Source organism: Delphinapterus leucas, chromosome 7, assembly GCF_059928025.1.
Source record: "Delphinapterus leucas isolate spDelLeu-1000000601 "Yukka" chromosome 7, BTC_Dleu_Yukka2, whole genome shotgun sequence".
NCBI lineage: Eukaryota > Metazoa > Chordata > Mammalia > Artiodactyla > Monodontidae > Delphinapterus > Delphinapterus leucas.
In genome coordinates this window covers 69,857,077-69,873,227 of record NC_143135.1, presented here as the reverse complement: position 1 = coordinate 69,873,227, position 16,151 = coordinate 69,857,077, and positions in this window count along the sequence as shown.

Sequence of the window (16,151 nt, the reverse complement as noted above, 5' to 3'; positions counted from 1 at the left end):
CTCTTAATGCTGCCATGGAAATTCTTACCAGAAAGAGAACAGGCGACAGGGTTACAGAAAATTTGTCCTGCTCTGAAATCACGGGGAAGGCTTCACTTTGTTCCTTCCTCTCTGAGGGCATCTAGAAATTCTGCCAAGTCCCAGAGGAGGCTCTTCTCTTGTGGAAGACCCTCCCCACTGATGGCTCATTAAGTCTGGGTCTCCTGTCAGCTCCCTGTCTCCCCCCACCCCACGTTCCCTGTGTGCCTCAGAGCAGAAGTGATTTGTGTTTGTGAATGTGACATGTGTAAAACTGGAATCTTTCCACTGTGCTGTCATGAGGACTTTACTGTAAATTGCTCCCGTCTCAATAAAATACATAGTGGGTGTGTGGCCTGTGCTTCCTGGATTTGTGATTAGGCCACAGCTGATGACCTTTAAAGTGGGGATCCACGAGGATTAGATGAAGAGAGTGTGGAGAACCTCGGCCCTCACCTCTACATTTCACAGCTGTGCAAAAGCCCAAACAGAGTGGGTAAATAGTCAGTTGAAAACCTCTGGTTAGTGCCTTCTTCCACGGAGCTGGCTGCCGAGGCCCCTCTTTTGTGAAATCTGTGAAATGAATCTGTGCTGAGTGATTTAAGCCGGGACTCCAACTGTTCTTGGTGATTCAGGAGGAGGCGAAGCTGCCGCTCCCACGCGCAGGGTGCAGTGGGTACCACGTTCCTGTTCACAGGGTTTCTGCCCCCCTGGACCTGGGCTCCCCTTGTCCGACCAGCTAAGCTGGGTAGGAGCCTCTGTAAGCAGCTCTTTGCAGGAAACCGCCCTCAACAGGAAGCCCCTTTTCTTGTCGCTTTAGCAAAGCTGTATTGTAACTGACCCTTCGACCAGGCAGCCGCATGCTCTGCTCATCTCTGGCCCAAGCGCACCTTTCACATCTTTTGATCACACAGTACCTTGCCTAACGTGTGGGTTCTTTCTGTAGATCAAAGAAGTAGAAACGAAGAACAAGTACTTAACAGATGACCAGATCTCTTGCCTAGCTTCCCCTTCAGTAATCTCGCGAACAAGATAACATCTAGAGGAAGGTCAGGAGGAGTTGATGTCCACGACTCTGACCCCCTATCTCAATGATTAACTGAGGTTACTTCCCTGTTTCCCTTTAAATCTTTCATGGCCAAGCAGAGTCTTTGGAGGTGGTTTCTGGGGACACTGAGTGTACCATCTCCCCAAATTGCCAGCATTCTGATTAAAAGCATCTTTCCTTTCTACCAACAGTTGTCTCTCTCCGTCTCTCTCTCTCTCATATTGACTTTTTTATTTTTTTTGGCGGTACGTGGACCTCTCACTGTTGTGACCTCTCCCGTTGCGGAGCACAGGCTCCGGATGCGCAGGCTCAGCGGCCATGGCTCACGGGCCCAGCCGCTCCGCGGCGTGTGGGATCTTCCCGGACTGGGGCACGAACCTGTGTCCCCCGCATTGGCAGGCAGACTCTCAACCACTGCGCCCAGGGAAGCCCTCGTATTGACTTTTGAGTGGTGAGCAGACAGACCTGATTCGGTAACACCTCCACTGCATACATAATTACCCCGATGCCCTCCAGAGCCCAGGAAATCAATGTTAAATAATTACACAGTAGGGAATTTACTGTGCCTAGGGGAACATTTGAAAGAAAATGAAAGGCAATGGAGAAAAGAGGGGAACTAGGATTTGCTGACACCTCCTACATGAGACACTGTGCTAAACGTCTCTGAGTCCGTGAGCTCTTTCTCCCTCAGTATTTCTCCAAGGTGAGCATTATTATTTCTACACCGCAGATGAAGAAACTGAGGCTCAGGTAAAGATCCCAAAGCCTAATCTTGAGATGAGGTTCTGAGAAGCCTTGTAGGAAAGAACCTTAATTTGTTTTTAATCTGATGTTCTATGAATTTCCTTGATTATGGGGCACTTTTGGGGGTAAAACCTGTTGACTGTCCCCAAACCAGTGCTTGAGTTACATGCTTAGGGAAATGCTTGACTACATGGGTTCCGGGACCCCTTGCAGCTCCATGGTCAGTGAATCCATGCTTCTAGAACAAGTAGAATCTCATGCTGCCTTGTGGGCTCACCTCTGGCTAGAAGCATCTTCCCAACAAGCTGTTAGCGATGCCTGAGTGGCCAGTGCCCTGCTTGACCAACTATGTCAGGTTGCCAAGGTTAACAGCTGTCTCACAGCTGGCCAGGGCCTCAGGGTCCCCAGACAGCACAGGCAGAACTTGGCTAAACCCTCACTGCTCCAAGCTGGTTGGGATGTGCCTCCAGGGCCCCTAGGGTGATGGAAGCTATGCCAGAGTGCCTGGGGCCAGGGAAGCCTGGCGGTCTTACAGCATCCACTGGGGAAACATGCTTGTCCTACAGTGCTGCCCAAAGACAGTAGAAGATGCTCCCAGTGCTGTGGGATCAGGTTGTCAGCATCCTGCTTTGGCATCTCTGTGTACCCTCCCCACACCCTCACCCCGGTGCCTTCGCCCCTGCCATTCTCTCTCCTTTCAAGGCGTAGTTAGGGAAAGAACAAATACAATACATGCAATGCTGGAGGCATTTGGGGAAAAGAATAACCAGTGATATTTAATGCAAGAAAGCCCTGGGGTTCAGGTTTTAGAGCCTCTCTTGCTGAGAATAAGCTATTTGCTCCTTCATGGTGACAAAGTGCTTGATGTTAACAGCTCCTCCTTGCCTCCTGTTTTTAACCTAGCAGGGACCCTGTCCTCAGACTGGTCATGAATTTAAGTTGCTCAGCGTCAATATGAGGAAGGCAAAGGAATCATGAACACAGGGTTCAGGATGTTGATTACGTCATGTGGAGAAGGGGTAGGGGTTGGCACGTAGGGCGATGGGAACTGTTACCGCGTCCAAGCTCGCTCTGCTCGCCGCACGACAGACCAATGAATCGGGAGACAAGGTGCTGAGGCAAGGAATACGACTTTATTTGGAAAGCTGGCACACCGAGAAGATGGCGGGACTAAAGTCTCAAAATAACCATCTTATCGGGATTTGGATGCCAACTTCTTTTATAGCACAGAGAGGGGGAGGAGATGAGGAAGTAAAGTAAAAAGGCCATACTTTTTGCACATATCCCCTGGAATGGCCAGCCTCGGGGAGGGGATGTGTTAATTTCTTCTTTCTTGCAGCCATCCACAGGTGGAACAGGGTGGGGATGTTTCCCTGAACAAAGGCACTTTGGTTTGACCTTCAAGCAGAAAGGCACTTTGGTTTGACATTCAAGCAGAGGGGCAGCGTTCCCTGAGGCAGGCCATTATGTATAGACAGTATCCTTTTAGTGAACAAAAGCAACGGGAAGCAAAGGTTAAAGCAAAAGAAACAAATCCAACATGTAGTCTGATTTGGCTTTTCCCTGTTACAGAACCACTTGGCTGTAAATAATTGTCAATGTTCTAGCTTTCGTTTTGGGCAGTGGGTTCTTACTACCTGATTAAAAATCATGAATTACATAACTAACCAAATAGCTAAAAGCAGATGGACCAACATTAAGAGTGTGCCATAAGCCAAGGATTATAATTCATCCAATTCTGTGCCTCTGCAGTCTATACACAAACAAGCAGTAAGCCAACAGAAATGGAACCTAGAGGTCCAAGGCTTCACTTTTCTTCCCTGCATCCTTCCAATCTAGTTACATCTATATTTGTATTATTAGAATATGCAAATAGAGTTCACAGCTGAGACAAGTAGGATATGACAATTATATTTCTTTTTTAAAAACAATCTTTTTTTTTTTGGATTTAAAACTTGCCTCTATTTCTTTGCTTTTGTTTTCTATATCACAATCACTACTTCTGTCCCAATTTTTCAAAATAGTTAAAACCCCTTTGTGAGGTGACCACACACATCCTGGTCTGCCAGTACCCCTCTCCCACGCCTCCTGGGCCATCTGAGCTGCTTCTCCTTGACTAGCTGATCTCTATGTTTACATATCTCTATGGCAGCAGAAGACCTGCTTTCCCAGGACTCCTCTTCTCCTCTCCCTAGTGGTTAGATGTTCCAATTTCCTAGATCCATTTCTTCCTCTTTCTTCGTTTACTCCTTACTTTGGAAGAGCACATCTTCCAGCCATCGCCCAAGAAAAGAAAAATTTCTTTTGAGACCTTTGTATGTCCCGAGATGTTTTTAATTCACATGTAATTAGAACTGCATCTGACTGAATATAGGGTAATAGACTGAAAATCGCTTTCTCTCGGAATTTTGAAGGCATTTTTATTAGTTTTCTGTTGCTGCCATGACAAATTATGACCGCCTTAGTGGGTTCAACAGCACAAGCGTATTATCTTACACTCCCGTAGGTAAGTCAGAAGTCTGACACAGGTCTCATGGGGCTGAAATTAAGGCGTCAGCATGGCTGCATTTCTTTCTGTAGGCTCCGGGTCTGATCTGTTTCCTTACCTTTTCCAGCCTCCAGAGGCCACCCGTATTCCTGGGCTCATGGCCCCTTTCCTCCAGCTTCAAAGGCAGCAACATGGCATCTCTCTGACCTTCTTTAGCTTCGTTTCTCCACCTCTTCTGTGCCTCCCCTCCGCTTTCAGGACCCTTGTGGTTACACCGGGTCCACCTGAGTAATACAGGATACTGTCCCATCTTAAAGTCAGCTGATTAGCAACCCCAATTCCACCTGCAGCCTTCATTCTCCTTTGCCTGAATATGTTCACAGGTTCTGGGATTAGGAGACAGACGTCCTTGGGAGGCCGTTATTCTGCCGACCAGCATTGCTCACCTACCTTCTTACACTTCTGCTGAGAAATTGGATGCTTTTCTGATTCCCAGTTCTATGCAGGCAACCCAAGTTTACCTACCTTAGGTAGAGGCCAAACAGGTGAGTCAAAAGACTCTAATAAGAATCACTACTTCTGGGACTTCCCTGGTGGCGCACTGATTAAGAATCCATCGGCCAGTGCAGGGGACACGGGTTCGAGCCCTGGTCCGGGAAGATCCCACATGCTGCAGAGCAACTAAGCCCGTGTGCCACAACTACTGAGCCCACATGTCCCAGCTACTGAAGCCCACGCACCTAGAGCCCGTGCTCCACAACAAGAGAAGCCACTGCAATGAGAAGCCCGAGCACTGCAATGAAGAGTAGCCCCTGTTTGCCGCAACTAGAGAAAGCCCGCGTGCAGCAATGAAGACCCAAAGCAGGCAAAAATTTTAAAAATGTTTAAAAAAGAATAAGTCTCTTTAAAAAAACAAAAGAACCACTACTTCTGCATCTGTCAAGTATTTAATATTGGCACCAACCTGTGTGATTCCCCCAGGGAGGTGATATTGCTTTGAGCTTATATTTTCACTGCGAGGAGGAGCTTCAGGTGCTTCCACGGACACCGCTGTAACGTCCTCGTGTGTTGATTCTGCCAGTTGCTAAGTATTCTGACTGTTTCCTAGGAACTCAGGATTTAGCCACAGAATAAACTCATGGACCCGGTATGAGTGGGACATAAGCCACAATTCCATTTATCACTGACCTCCACAAGTCCCCACTCTCATCTATGAACCACAATGTCTTTTTTCATCTCTAAGAATTGATATGACCAAAAAGTCGGTGTCCAGTTATCTCCAAATGTGTACATTGGCCATTGCGTAAGCCCCTTTGGAGAAGGGCCAGATAATTGATTAATGAGCTGAACCTGCTGATCCTTATAGTAACCATCCTTTCTGTGCCACTAAGAGTGAGTGCTACTACGTGGCTTCTGCCACCCCAGAATCCAATCCCATGAACCTCACTGGAATCAGGAAGCATCCTCATATTCGTTTCTGATGCATGGAAGAAATCCACTCTAGCACTTTTACATATGCCTGCATTTCCCTGGCTGTTGTGTTTCTCTATGTCAAGGATAGGTCTGAGCCCTCTCAGAGGACATATTTAGGGGTGAATGCATGGGTCACATCTGCCAAATCCACTTCAGTATTACCATCTCTCACAGTCTTTGCTTTACCCTTTCTAACTTATGCTTTATAATATCTCAAATTCTTTTGGCATATAACACTATGGAGCCCAGAGACAACAGAAACCTAGCAAACAATTAAAACCATTCTCAAGGCTCCAAATTATCTTGAAAAATAAGAACAGTTTTGGAGCTCTCACACTTCCTGATTTTAAAACTTATTATAAAGTTACAGAAATTAAAAAAAACTGTGATACTGGCATAAAGATAGTCATATAGATCAGTGGAATAGAATAAACCCTCACATATATGGTCAAGCGATTTTCGACCAGGGTGCCAAGACTGAAGAAGGAAAGGAGTCTTTTCAACAAATGGTGTTAAGAAAACTGGATATCCATATGCAAAAGAAAGAAGTTGGACCCTTTCCTCATACAATATGCAAAAATCAATGCAAAATGGATCAATTACCTAAAGAGCTAAAGCTATAAAACTCTTAGAAGAAAACATAGGGGAAAAAAATCTTCACAGCATTGGATTTGGCATTGATTTCTTGGATTTGGCACCAAAAGCACAGATGAAAAAAGTTAAAATAGATAAATTAGACTATATCAAAATTAAAAATTTCTGTGTATCAAAGGAAACAACAGAGTAAAAAGGCAACCTTTAGAATGGAAAAATACTTGCAAATCATATATTTGATAAGGCATTAATATCTAGAATATACAAAGAACTTCTACAACTCAACCACAACAATAACAACAAAATCCAATTTAAAAATGGGCAAAGGACTTGAATAGACATTACTCCAAAGAAGATATACAAATGGCCAAAAAGCATATGAAAAGGTTTTCAACATCATTTATCATGAGGGAAATGCAAATCAAAATCACAATGAGATACCACTGCACACCCATTAGGATGGCTACTATCAAACAAAAGAAAACGAAAAACAGTGTTGGTGAGAATGTGGGGATTGGACATGGTTGGTGGGAATGTAAAATGGAACAGCTGTTGTGGAAAACAGTATGGCAATTCCTCAAAAATATAAAAATAGAATGCCATATGATCCAGCAATTCCACTTCTCGTTATATACCCAAAAGAATTGAAAGCAGGGTTTCAAAGAGATATTTGTACATCCATGTTCATAGCAGCATTTTTCACAAAAGGCAAAAGGTAGAAGCAACCCAAGTGTCCATCAATTGATGAATAGTAAACAAAATGTGGTATATACACACAAAGAGATATTATTCAGCCTTAAAAAGGAAGGAAAGGGCTTCCCTGGTGGCGCAGTGGTTGGGAGTCTGCCTGCCGATGCAGGGGACGTGGGTTCGTGCCCCGGTCTGGGAGGATCTCACGTGCCACGGAGCGGCTGGACCCGTGAGCCATGGCCGCTGAGCCTGCGCGTCCAGAGCCTGTGCTCCGCAGCAGGAGAGGCCACGGCGGTGAGAGGCCCACGTACCACAAAAAAAAAAAAAAAAAAAAAGGAAGGAAATTCTGCCACATGCTACAATATGGATGAAACTTGAGGACATTATGCTCTGTGAAATAAGTCAGTAACAAAAAGACAAATCATGTATGATTTCACTTCTATGAGCTATACAGAGTAGTCAAATTCATAGAGACAGAAAGGGCAAAGGAGGTAACCAGAGGCTGGGAAGAGGAGAGAATGTGGAGTTGTTTAACAGGTACAGAGTTTCAGTTTTGCAAGAATGGAAAAAAGTTCTGGAGGTTGGTTGTACAACAATATAAATGTATTTAACACGACTTAACTGTATACTTAAAAATAGTTAAGGCGGTAAATACTATGTTGTATGTATTTTAACCACAATTTAAAAAAAAAAGAATGTAAGTTTCACATGAAAAACAAAAAGCCATTCTCAGTAGCCCAAGCTGAATCCACTGACTCTAGAATCTCTGGTGTGTGTTCCCATGTTGATAAAGTCAGCCTAATCTACATTTTTATTCCTCCCTCCCTCTTCTAGCACTCTGGATTTCAATTATTTAAATCATGCAATTTGTTTGGCATGAAATATTTCCTCTGGGTTTGATGATGTCAGTGGCCCCTTATGGCCCCCTGGGATCTACAGGCAAATAGGAGGTAGTAGGGCTGGGTCTTGAAGAGACTTGACATTTCATTTCAAGGAATCCTCTGATGAGGTTAGAACCGGTCTGTAAGCAGGGGGTCCAGCTTCATCAGATGGAGAGGAGGAACTGCTTCTTCATGCAAGAGGCTCAGTGAAGTTTGGAGTTATTGGAGTCATCTTAATCCCCCACAAACATTCCTATTCCAATTTTAGGTGCTGCCTTTCCCCAGTAAATGCCTTAACTTTCACATTAGAGAACAAATGAGGCTGTGAATTCAACCTATATTGAATTCAACTTATGTTCAACCTATGTCTGATTAACCACTGAATTAGCTACATGAGCTCTGCAGTTTTGAGATATAGGAAATTCTTTTAGGGCAAGCATGGACTATTCCTCATTCTCTGATGTAAAATCTTCATCCTGTCATTTTCTTTTTAAAACTATTATAGCTGAGTTAGAAGCAGCCATCCCATCTCACAACTTGTCTATTTCTTATGTCCATTATAATGGTCAACATGGCCACCAAAGCTTTGCCTTCCGTAGGCAATTCATTCCAAGTGACTATGGTGGATCACTTAAGTCAGGGGTCCCAAACCCCCGGGCCATGGACCACCAGTCCGTGTCCTGTTAGGAACCAGGCCACACAGCAGGAGGTGAGCGGCAGGCGAGCGAGCAAAGCTTCATCTGTATTTACAGCCGCTCCCCATTGCTCACATTCTGCCTCCTGTCAGCATTATGGTGAGCTGTATAATTATTTCATTATATATTACAATGTAATAATAGAAATAAAGTGCACAATAAATGTAATGCCCTTGAATCATCCCAAAACCATCCCTCCCCGCCCCTACCGGCTCTGGTCCGTGGAAAAATTGTCTTCCACGAAACTGGTCCCTGGTGCCAAAAGGTTGGGGATTGCTGATTTAAGTGACTGCTCAACCAAAGCATGCTCTGGAAAACCTGAGCCTCTTCCTGTGATGCTAAACCAATCCTCATTGCCTTCAAACCTATGAAATGAGATAATGAATTCTGGATTCCCATTCCCTTGAAAGTCTGTAGCCTGCCACCATTTCTGGAACAAAAATTTTTTTTTTGATTCAAGCATTTAAAAAAATTTATTGAAGTATAGTTGATTTACAATGTTAATTTCTGCTGTACAGCAAAGTGACTAAGTCATACATATATATATATTTTTTTATTTTTCATATTCTTTTCCACTATGGTTTATCACAGGATATTGAATATAGTTCCCTGTGATATACAGTAGGACCTTGTTTACAAATTTTTTATTAATCAATGTTCTTTGTTACAGAAAACATATCCCACTCTATCTAGTTTAAATCACTGGAAGAGCTCTTTGACCTTCACATAGTTCACTTCTGCCTTTCAGGTATCTGTGTATCTGCTTTCCAGAACCTGGGTCACATGAAGATTGCTAATTGCAAGCGTTATGGAATATGTAATTCTTAAAAAAGCATTTCAGGCTCTGTAGTATAAGAAAGCGTTGGAATGGATGTCAAAATGAACCAGCCTGATGTAGCTCATGTAGCAAAGATCCATATGAAGTAATCTTTCTTGGTCTTTGAAAGTCTAAAAATTACTTTATTATCACTCTGAAATGATAGTTTAGCTGTATAAAGAATAGCAGGTTGACATATTTTCCCTCAACACTTTGAGGATATTTTTCTACTGTTTCTGACATATATTGTTAGTGATAAGGAGTCCTCTGTTAGAATGTCTTTTCTTTGTGGGTAGCTTTAAAGATTTTTATCTTTGATGTTTTTTGAACTTTTGCTATTAAGTATCTGGATGTATATTTGTTTTTATTTATTCTATTTAGAACTGTCTAATCTTTCACCATAAGGATTTATGTCTTTTCTTCAGTTCTGAAAAATTACCTGGCAATATCATATTAAATATTATCTATCCCCATTTTCTCTTTTTCTCACCCTGTAACTCTTGCTTGCCATTCATTAGAACTTCTTATTAGATCCTCTTTGATTCTTAGTTTCCCTTTCATAGTTTTCATCTCATTTCTGTTTTCCATCTTATATGCTTTCCAGAGGTCTTTTAATTCACCATTTCTCTTTAGCTGAATCTAGTCAAGCATTTATTGTATTTTTTAAAATTTAAATGACTCTTATTCCTAGTGTGACTACATGCTCCTTTTTGAGATATAACTGCACTTTTCTCTTAATGTCTTCTCTTAGTATTATGGACACTATTCTTCCCTTTATCTTTTTGAACAGGTTAGCGATTCTTATGGCAAAGTCCGTCAGAGATTGAGCTAATATCTTTGGCTGCAAATCTTCCTGTTTGTTGTACCTGCTAACTCTCCTTTATGAGGGTGGATTTCCTTACGTGTTGTGTCATTTTTGCCTAGGAGCTCATGTTTAGCAGAAGTTGTTTTCTGGAGAAGTGCTGTGGAAATGCCAGGCATATGCATTATCCTGAGGAATGGGTTAACATTTGCCTCTTGTTGGGGGCCCCTGAATTTCAGATGAATTGTTTCATTGTGGTTTAATCAAACTTTATTTTTTGACTCCATCATAATTTTAAAATGCATTCATTGATATAATAATCCCCTATCTTTGGATTAAAGTTTGGAAAGTCTCTATGCCTTTTAAAAATAAACTTTTATCTTTTAAAATAGTTTTAGATTTACAGAAAAATTGTGAAAAGCATACAGAGAATCCTCTTCTACTCCACACCTAATTTCCCCTATTAGAAACATCCTATGTTAGTATGGTAGATGTATCACAAGTAATGAACTAATATTGATACATTGTTATTAACTAAAGTTCATACTTTATTCAAATTTCCTTAATTTTTACCTAATGTGCCTTGTCTGCTGCAGGATCCCGCTCAGGATAGCACATTATAGTCATCATGTCTTCTTAGTCTCCTCTAGACTGTGACAGCTTCATAGACTTTCCTTGTTTTTTGATGACGATTTCCTTGTTTTTGACTTTGAGGAGTACTGGTCAGGTCTTTTGAAGAATGTCCCTCAACTGAGATTTGTGTGATGTTTTTCTCATGATTAGACTGGGGTTTGGGGAAGGAGGTAAGGTGCTATTTTCATCATATCATATCAGAGGTACATATTAAGAACATGAATTGTATCACTATTGGCATTAAACTTGATCACCAGGCTGAGGTACTGTTTCTCATGTCCCCCCCGCCTCCACCACCCCTTTTTATACTTTACTCTTTGGAAGGAAGTCACCATGTACAGACCACACTTGAGGAGAGGAGTTATGCTCTACCTCCTTGAAGATGAAGTAGCTGCATAAATTATTTGGAATTCTGCTTTGCAGGAGATCTGTCTCTCCTTTCCCATTTATTTATTTATTCACTCATTTGTTAACATCATGGACTCATGGATATTTATTGTATAGTTCAGGTTACAATCTATTACTACCTTATTTATGTTGCTTCCCAAATTGTTCCAGTTTTGGCCATTGGAAACTCTTTCAGTTGGCTCCTGTATCCACTTGATATACCCCCATCAATGTGGGTCTTTTTAAAAGTACTTTCTTACTTTCTGTTATTATAAGATATGCTAGGATCATCTTGTTTATTTCCTGCCCCAGGCTTAGAATCAGCTAATTCTCCAAGTATTCTGGTTCATTTTTTTGGAGAATGGTATTAGAAACCAAGCTTTGGGTGCTAGGGGTGCCCATTGTTACTGGAGTGTCTTTAGACCTTCCAGGACCTCTCAGAAGAATGAGGAAATAAACACATGTATACTAACCTTGTATATGTACGCATATCTATAAATATTTGTATATATAACTATCTATACCTGTATTAAGGTAGACATGAGTTCATACTGATATCTCCAACTTTAATCCATTGCCAGATGGATCATTTTAGCCTCCTCTCCTTGTGTATATCCCTTGCATTGTAAACTCCCACTCCAACAGTGAGAAACCTGGCTGCCACCATCTGCCATCCTTTTACTTAACTGTGTAAGCAAAAGTGTGCATGTATAGTAGTGAGGAGAGATAAGAGTCCTACCTTGATGAGGTGGCTTCATCCTCTCTGGTATGGGCAGATGGTTAGAGCCAACTTTTTCTTGTAGGTGCTCTCAAGGTCTCTGCAGAGACTTTCCAAGGGCCCTACCCATCAACCACAATCCTCAAAACAAAGGAGATGCATTTGATTCCCTGGAACACTCTGCCCTCAGCCTCTGGTTCACATGCTGTAGTTCATGCCCTTCCTCATAGCTCCAGCTCCACTGTCTTTCTCCCATGTGATTCATGTTTGTTCACAGAAAAACACTTGGCCATCCTCTTTCTATACATTAGAGCAATGCAGGCTATGCTAGCATGGCAGCCTTCTGTTGGCTACACTACCAAAGCAATGAGGTAAAGTCATTCCTTATCCTGCTTTCCGTGATTGCCTGGACCCAAGTCAGACACATGTCCACAGTATCCTCAGACTCCACACATATCAGGCTCTCAAGGAAGCTCCTTCATTAGGCTTGAGATGAAGAAAGTAAAATCTCACACTTCCCATCTGAAGCAGGGGTGGGGGAGTGGAGGGGAGCTAATAGACAACAGCTCTCTTCAAATAATGTTTTTCAGGCTTCCCTGGTGGCGCAGTGGTTGGGGGTCCGCCTGCCAATGCAGGGGGCGTGGGTTCGTGCCCCGGTCCGGGAGGATCCTGCGTGCCGCGGAGCGGCTGGGCCCGTGAGCCATTGCCGCTGAGCCTGCGCGTCCGGAACTTGTGCTCTGCAACGGGAGAGGCCACAGCAGTGAGAGGCCCGCGTATCGCAAAAAAAAAAAAAAAAAGTTTTTCTATGAATTTCTCCCCCTCTTCAAATCCAAGTCCTTTCTATATCCTTGATTTAGCTGAGGGATTCAAGAAGAGAAGGTATGGTTTGAGCTCTGTCTCACATTCACTTTGGCATCCATCTGATAGCCATAGAATTGGTTTCCCAGTGAAACCAAAACCAGAAGAGTCCAACTTTAACAACTTCTTATGTAACATAAGAATCAGAGATTCTAGGAATCAGAGGCTTCTAGCCTTGACAGAGCACAGGTACTCACCCCAGACATAGTCACTTCAAAGAAAGCTCTGTCTAGCGCTAAACCTCAAAAATGCTATATGCATGTTTAGATCTTACACACTCAAAGTAATTTTATCAGCCAGAGGCTTGGTTTTCTTTCTGAGGGGAGCTGAAATCTCTTCACTCCCTTATTATACAAAGTTTTGCTGATGCGATTTTTCTCACCTAAATTTTTGTTTTTTTTAATTTCCTTACCTCTCCCAGGCCCTAAGGGTATTTGTTAGGTCATCACTTTAGAACTTCTTGTTCCTTCTTGCAGATCCAGGCTATAGAAAACAATTTTTTTTAAAACTGAAGTCTCATCCTGCAACCATGTTAAAGCAGTAATTCATTCTAGTAGATATTTATATATATGTGTGTGTGTGTGTGTCTGAAGTCTCATCCTGCAACCATGCTAAATCAGTAATTCATTCTAGTAGATATTTTTATATGTGTGTGTGTGTGTATATGTGAATATATATATATATATTAGATGCTTTAGAATTGTCTATGTACATGATCATGTCATCTGCAAAAAAAGACAGTTTGACTTCTTTCTAATCTATATAACTTTTATATTTTTTCCTTGTCTTATTGTACTAACTAGATTTTCCTGTACAATAGTGAATAGAAGTGGTGAGCATGGATTTCAGATGCTGTATTTTCCAGTTTTAAAATTTTCACTTCCGGATTTTGGCCATCCAAATAGGTGTGTAGTGGTAACTCTCATTGTTGTTTGGATTTGCATTTCCCTGATGACAAATGATTTGGAGCATCTTTTCATATGCTTATTTTTCATCTGCATATCTTCTTCGGTAAGGTGTCTGTTGAGGTCTTTGGCCCAGTTTTTAATCGGGTTGTTTGTTTTCTTATTGTTGAGTTTTAAGAGTTTTAACAGTCCTTTATCAGATGTCCTTTTCAAATATTTTCTCCCAGTCTGTGGCTTGTCTTCTTATTCTCTTGACATTATCTTTTGCAGAGCAGAAGTTGTTTTAAATAATTTAGTCCCATTTTAATAATTTTTATCTTCAAGAGCAATTGCCTGAACTTTTTATGCCACCAGTACAGATATCCCATCCTTCTCCTGTTTGATTGTTTTTTATAATTTCTATTTGTTTGCTGAGATTATCAATATGTTCATTCATTGTGAGTATATTTTCGTATAAAATAATTGAGTAATTATAATAGTGGTGGCTTTAAAGTTCCTTGTCTGCTAATTGGAACATCTAGGTCATCTCAGAACTGGTTTCTATCGCCTGATTTTTCTCTAGCATATGGGCTACATTTTTCTGTTTCTTTGCATTCCTATTGATTTTAGATTGATTGCACACTGGATACCATGATGCTATGTTGAAAAGACTCTGATTTTATGTTTCTCTGAAGGATATTATTTTTCTTATTTTGGTCTAGCAGGCAGTTAACTTGATATACCCTGTGGTGGGCAGCAGCTGAAATCTTTTCTCAATGCCCCCAACTCCCACCCACTGCTTATCAGCTGAGTTCTCTGGGGCCTCCCTAACAAGTGTATAGTTTAGTGGTCTGCCAAGAATTTTGGCTCAGTTTATATTAAGATTTTGTGGCTCACGCCTTCTGCAGCTTCTTCTCCACAGTTTCTCCCCCTAGCTTTCCAGGCACTCCACAAGCTCTGAGCTTTGTCTTGTGCTATCTCAAGGAGTAAGGCTCTGGCTTTCTGCCACCCCAAGCTTCCCGCATATTGGGGAATTTCTGTAGACAAAAAGCCTCAAGTTTCCAAATCACACCATTTGTAATTGTTGTATTTTAAGAGTGGACCCTTGTCCAGTTTGTACATGCTTTTTGTCCCTTTCCAATGCTTTCATATAGATGTTTCAAAATATTTTCCCAGATTTTTAGTTGTTGCTAAGAGAGATTAATCTAAGCAAGCTATTACTGCCATAGCCAGTCTGAATGAGTTTCTAAGGTTGTTTCTCAGCCTAGGCTTTCCATACCCCAAGAGCAGTATGAATGTGGCCCCATATCCAGGTATAGAGCTAGGTTAGATTTCTGATTTCTTGTAACTCTATTTTCCACCCATGGTCCATAAGTGGGAAGCTTCTATAGCACTTCCCCTGGCCAATCAGTATTCTAGTTCCACTTCTACCATTCAACCTGATAGCAGCCACTTACAGGCTTGCAGCTTTAGGCAGAAAGCTCCAGTCCTGAGCCACCCCCTCCCCTGCTCCATGAATGCGGCCTTCATATTCACAATGGCAATACAACCTCAGCATTTAAAATGCCTATTCAATCTTTTTCTTTTACTTTTATTTATTTTTTGGTTGCGTTGGGTCTTAGTTGCGGCATGCGAGATCTTTCCTTATGGCGCACAGGCTCTTTGTTGCGGCGCGCAGACTTCTCTCTAGTTGTGGCATGCGGGTTTTCTCTCTGTAGCTGCAGAGCGTGGCGTGCAGGCTCCAGGGTGCATGGGCTCTGTAGTTTGGGCACGCGGGCTCTCTCATTGAGGCACACGGGCTCAGTAGTTGTGGTGCACGGGCTTCTCTCTAGTTGTGACACGGGCTTAGTTGCCCGGGGCATATGGGATCTTAGTTCCCCGACCAGGGATAGAACCAGCGTCCCCTGCATTGAAAGGCGGATTTTTTACCACTGGACCACCAAGGAAGTCCCCGTAAAATGTATATTCAATCTTGATGTCCCTGTGGGCAGTTCTAAATCAACTTCTACTTACCAGTTTATCTGTTCATTTACCCCTTATTTATGGAATTTAGATTTTTTTCATTTCTTAGTTTTAAGCAACGTTCCTATGTGTTGGTAGTAGGCATGGAGCATCTTGCATAAGCCCGGTCACACATTTTCAACAAAAGCCCAATAATTCACTTCGCATAAGGATGTCTTAACATATTTTTTAAAAATTCAGCTTCTATTATGCATTAACTACTTGAGGGCTAGTGTGCAATTTAGTCAACTTCAAGTTAAAAGCTGACTTGAGTCACCATAAACAGAAAATGCTATGCATGTTTCCAATGAGAATTCTGAGGGAAATTGCAATTTTATAGACAAATGAAAACATTCAGAAATTATTCAAGTATTTATTGATACAGGCACTTTAAGTGCTAGAAATGCAGTAGTGCATTCT